Source organism: Haematobia irritans, chromosome 2 (assembly GCF_050003625.1).
Source record: "Haematobia irritans isolate KBUSLIRL chromosome 2, ASM5000362v1, whole genome shotgun sequence".
In the NCBI taxonomy this organism is placed as follows: Eukaryota; Metazoa; Arthropoda; class Insecta; order Diptera; family Muscidae; genus Haematobia; species Haematobia irritans.
The window spans coordinates 78,927,493-78,933,313 of NC_134398.1; the positions used below are offsets into that span (position 1 = coordinate 78,927,493).

The 5,821-nt window shown below is 28.1% G+C and overlaps 1 long non-coding RNA gene across 1 annotated transcript; it reads right to left on the bottom strand.

Moving 5' to 3' along the window:
• Window positions 1-612: 612 nt before the first annotated feature.
• Window positions 613-1,733, bottom strand: LOC142223061 (uncharacterized). The gene is made up of 5 exons (XR_012718530.1): window positions 1,679-1,733; window positions 1,502-1,563; window positions 1,267-1,330; window positions 818-883; window positions 613-688 (listed from the first exon to the last, which is right to left on the bottom strand). It is a non-coding gene; the product is annotated as an uncharacterized LOC142223061 (long non-coding RNA).
• Between the last annotated feature and the right edge of the window lie 4,088 nt (window positions 1,734-5,821).

Here is a 5,821-nt window from a genome sequence, read left to right on the forward strand (position 1 = left end):
TAATGCAATATAGCAGTAGAACATAACGTCCTGTTTTTGGCTGGCATGGCCAGATTTTGTATATGGAGATAATTACTTGAGAAATCTCCATACACTGAAAAAACAGTGAACCCTTTTCCATTGCAAAATGAACTAAACTGTAGTAATATTGACCATGATTTAGCCCTTAAGATTTTTTTCAACTTGTCTAGTTTATAATTTTCTTAAATTTTAGTTCATCTATAACATTGTAGTTTAGTTCATTTTTACAACACCATAAGATTTATATACACCTACCAAGTTAAAAAGTCAGTATTATTTTGGTTTACTTGCTTATTTTGTGGGAAACCCGATAATAAAAATTGGTTAACAGTCTCTTTAAAATGTCGACGACTAGACTATTTTTAAATCAATCATTCCACAGTATAGAGAAATTAAATAATTAAAGGAACAAGAGAGTAGTTCATTTGAACCCGCTGTTTGGACATTTTGACTTATCCTTTTTTTATTCATCGTAGGTAATTTTTTCACATATCTTGCTGGAAAAAATGGAAACAATAATGAAAATTGTTAAAAATTAATACCATGTAATGAAATATAATTTTTAATTCTTCATTTTAGCTTGTAACTTACCATATTTGTGGTATTTTATCAAATGGTGTAAGGAATTCAACTTTTCTTTGGAAAACGTATCTCATAAAATTTGTACCTGAAACAATTAGAGAAATAATGAAGTATTCTAAATAAACTCATAAAACTGTGTTGTTATCGATGTGAAAGATATAATAAAATAAATATTCTAGTTGAAAGAAAGCCAAAGTTTTAATATAAAACTTACCAATTCTCTATTAAATTGTACGCTGAGGGGAAATATAAAAAGTTGTCCAAATTTATTTGGGTTACTCTGAAATTAAATATTAAATAACTTTTCAAAAAATCTAATGAAAAAAATAATAATATGCATAAAAAACCAAATATTCTTGATATTCCTAGACAGTCATCAAAATGACGACACGTAATTTCATTTTCGATTTAAAATGCATTTTAGTCTATTGGGAAATGGTAAATTTAAGTTATACTAATTCGACCGTTTTATGAATTTTTGTTTTATACTACTTAAAACCAAATTGAATAAGAAAATAAATGCAAGTTTGGTTCACTTTTTCGCTCACGATGAAAATTATATCGTCTTGAAATCAGCCGTAGTCAAAATGACGAAGGATGACGTTAATGTACAAAAAATAAGGATGGCTGTCCAGGGTTAAAAGAAAGTTAAAGAAAACTTACCAATTCACTATTAAATTACAGGCAAAGGAGTACTAAAAATTTGTCCAAATTTTAAGGGGTTATTCTGAAATTAAATATTTATTTTTACATTAAAAATATTACATTAGTTTCCAAAAAAATTAATTAAAGAAATACTAAAATAAGGTATTAAAAACCTGTAATTTTGATGATAAAAAGGTCATAAAAACGTAAATATTCTAGTTGAAAGAAAGCCAATTTTTAAAAGAAAACTTACCAATTCTCTACCTTTTTAAATTTGTTTTAATCCGTCTGGAGTTGCTCTGAAATTAAATATCGCTTTTACAACAAAGAAAAACTTTAAACTGGTTTCCAAAAAAAAAATAATTAACAAATAATAATATACATAAAAAATATTCTTTTCAAAAGAAAGCCATATTAAAAAAATACTTACCAATTTATGAATAAACTATACGCTGAGATATTACAAAAATTTTCCAAATTCATCTGGAATTGAATATTAATTTTTTACATTGAATAATGAAAATTTCAATACACTTTCAATTTCAACATATTTTACTAAATATTCTTAATGTGTGTGAAGATAAATTTTAAAATTTAACTTTAACAGAGCAATTTTAACAGGTTAACAGAGCTATGTTAACGGTTAACAGAGCTCTTTTATGTAAAAAAATTGGAAATTTGAATTTAATTTTAGATTAAAACTTAAAAAATGGCGTTGTATGTGCATTAAAATTAAAAAAACAACTCAATAATAATAGAAAACACAATGAGTAATAACTAACTTAAAGGAATATTAGGAGTATATCTCTCAGAACTGTTAAAGAATGGCTGGTTGCAAAAATAAGTGGTAATAAATTGATTTGTTTAAAGTATGAAATTGGAGATAGATAGGTTGATAAAACTGGTACCACATATAGCACTCGTCGAGTGCTATCAGAAAGTACAAGAGTTATATTCCAAATTCACTTCAGATGCGAGAAATTTTGAAATTTTAGAAATCTGGAATGGCCCACTGTGCTGGAATGGAAAAAGATAGGTTAATGAAACTGGTACCACATATAGCTCTCGTCGAGAGCTATCAGAATATATAGCGTTGTATTCCGAATCAATTTCAGATTCAAGCAATTTTGAATGTAAAGCTAAATGATAAAAATCTAAAGTGGCCCACTGTGCTGGACTACAAATAGATAGGTAACTGAAACATGTACCACATATAGGTCTTGTTGGGCACTATTAGAATGTACAATAGTTATATTCCGAATCCATTTCAGATTCGAGAAATTTTGACTCTAAAATTAAATTTTAAAAATCTGAAATGGCCCACTGTGCTGGAATGGGGAAAGATAGGTTAATGAAAGTGGTAGCACATATAGCCCTCGTTGAGAGCTATCAGAATTTATAAGCACTATATTCCAAATCCATTTCAAATTCAAGAAAATTTGAAATTAAAGTTAAATTTTAAAAATCTCAAATGACCCACAGTGGTGGACACGAAAAAGATAGGTTAATGAAACTAGTACCATATATAACCCTCGTCGAGAGCTATTGGAATATATAAGTATTATATTCCAAATCCATTTCAGATTCGAGAAATTTTGAAATTAAAGTTAGATTTTAAAAATCTCAAATGGCCCACTGTGTTGGAATGGGGAAAGATAGGTTAATGAAACTGATACCACATATAGCCCTCGTCGAGAGCTATTGGAATATATAAGCATTATATTCCAAATCCATTTCAGATTCGAGAAATTTTGAATATAAAGTTAAATTTTAAAAATCTCAAATGACCCACTGTGGTGGATACGAAAAAGATAGGTTAATGAAACTAGTACCATATATAACCCTCGTCGAGAGCTATTAGAATATATAAGCATTATATTCCAAATCCATTTCAGATTCGAGAAATTTTGAAATTAAAGTTAAATTTTAAAAATCTCAAATGGCCCACTGTGCTGGAATGGGGAAAGATAGGTTAATGAAAGTGGTAGCACATATAGCCCTCGTTGAGAGCTATCAGAATTTATAAGCACTATATTCCAAATCCATTTCAAATTCAAGAAAATTTGAAATTAAAGTTAAATTTTAAAAATCTCAAATGACCCACAGTGGTGGACACGAAACAGATAGGTTAATGAAACTAGTACCATATATAGCCCTCGTTGAGAGCTATCAGAATACATACGCGTTGTATTCCGAATCCATTTCAGATTCGAGAAATTTTGAAATTAAAGTTAAATTTTAATAATCTCAAATGGCCCACTGTGCTAAACACAAAAAATATAGGCGAATGTTATTAACGCCAATAATAGCTCTTGAATAGGCCTACCAGAATATATAAGCATCATTTTTGAATTAAAGTTAAATTTTAAAAATCTCATGAAGACCATATTAAATATTAAATAAATGTGTACCTGTCGATAGTAGTGATATATGCGTTTAATGTAAAACGAGGCTATATTCTATATTCAAAAAATCCATTATTTAGTTTTGAATTCTTAAATATCCTAAATCTCCATTAATTTTTTTATATGATATTTTTTTACATTAAAAAACTTATTGCCAATGATATTGTCTATATATAACATAAAAAATTGAACACTCAATAAACAATACTATGCAATGCCGATTTTTATATATAAGTCATTTTAATTAAAATAGTATAAATATAAAGTAAGTACATAAAGTATTCTCCATCCCAGCACAGTGGGCCATTTCATATTTACATTCAAAATTTCTCGAATCTGAAATGGATTTGGAATATAATGTTTACATATTTAGATAGCTCTCAACGAGAGCTATATGTACTACCAGTTTCATTAACCTATCTTTCCCCATTCCAGCACAGTGGGCCATTTGAGATTTTTAAAATTTAACTTTAATTTCAAAATTTCTCGAATCTGAAATGGATTTGGAATATAATGCTTATATATTCCAATAGCTCTCGACGAGGGCTCTACACGGTTGAAAAAGACTGTTTTTCATATGTTTGGCTATAAGCATTATATATTTGGAACACAAATTTTTAAACACAATATTTTTGAGTGCAAGCATATAATGTTCATAAACTAGCATAACATGTTTGGGACATATATGTTAATATGTTAGAACATATTATGTTTGGGACATAAAATGTTTGTAAATATAATATGCTTGAATGCAAACATATATTTATTTAGAAATAGCCTATAAACATATATGTGTTTAGAAGCTTGGAGCGCTATTTAACACGGAGCGATATTGAATTAAGTTGGTGGTTGTTGCTTGTTATTACAAAATTAATATTTTATTTTTCCTTGGGCATTGATCAGCTACTTCTTTGATCCTTACAAACTGTGTGGTCCGCTGTTCGAATCCCCGTCCGGCAAAAGGTAAAATTAAAATAAAAAAAATCATAAAATCATAAAAAATTGAATAATTTCTTCTACAATGTTTGTATTACAGAAAAATGTGCTAAGAACTAAAAAATCTCGTGGAAGTGAGAAAGATGTCGGGGAATATACAATTGGGCAGAAGCAAAATTTTGAGCATTCAGGTCGAAAACCTATGTTGTTAGCACCTATATTACCTGTTTATTTTCATAATTCATTATGATTGTAAATATATAAATAAATAAATAAAATTTTGAGCACAATATTGTTTGGGAGAATTTTTTTTAAGCATATAATATTTTTGGGTGCAAAATGCTTCCAAACATATTATATGTTCACATAATAACATATTGTTTTTTGGAAGACAACATTATTGAATTTGGATGCAAAAATACAAAATGTTTGGAACTTAGACTACCCAAACATATATTGTTTAGATCAATATGCTTTCAAACATATTATATATTGGAAGAGATCAAACATATAAATGTTTGGGCAATACCCAAAAATATATATGCTTGAAGCAAAATATGTTTGGGAGTATATGTTACAGAAGCGATTTTTTGTGAGCGTGTATGTGGTATCAGTTTCATTAACCTATCTTTCCCCATTCCAGCACAGTGGGCCATTTGAGATTTTTAAAATTTAACTTTAATTTCAAAATTTCTCGAATCTGAAATGGATTTGGAATATAATGCTTATATATTCTAATAGCTCTCGACGAGGGTTATATATGGTACTAGTTTCATTAACCTATCTTTTTCGTATCCACCACAGTGGGTCATTTGAGATTTTTAAAATTTAACTTTATATTCAAAATTTCTCCAATCTGAAATGGATTCGGAATATACTGCTTACATATTCTGATAGATCTAGATAAGAACTATTATTGACGTTAATTTCATTCGCCTATCTTTTTACGATTTTGAAAAAATTGAATTTTTCTATTTTAAAATTTAACTTCAAAAATACATGAGGTAATGGTGAGACACTGCTATTTTATTTTCACAACATCTGTTAAGAGTCGAATCTGTAAACAAAACAAGAGAGCGAGTCTCATAGTAAAGTATGTTATGTTATGTTATTTTAATAATAGCGACGGATAACATATTTTGCTAAACAGTCACAGAGGTATATTTTTTAAAAGGAAAATATGTCTATTTTTTACTAATTTTCGCAATATTTCGAAATAAATTTAGAATATT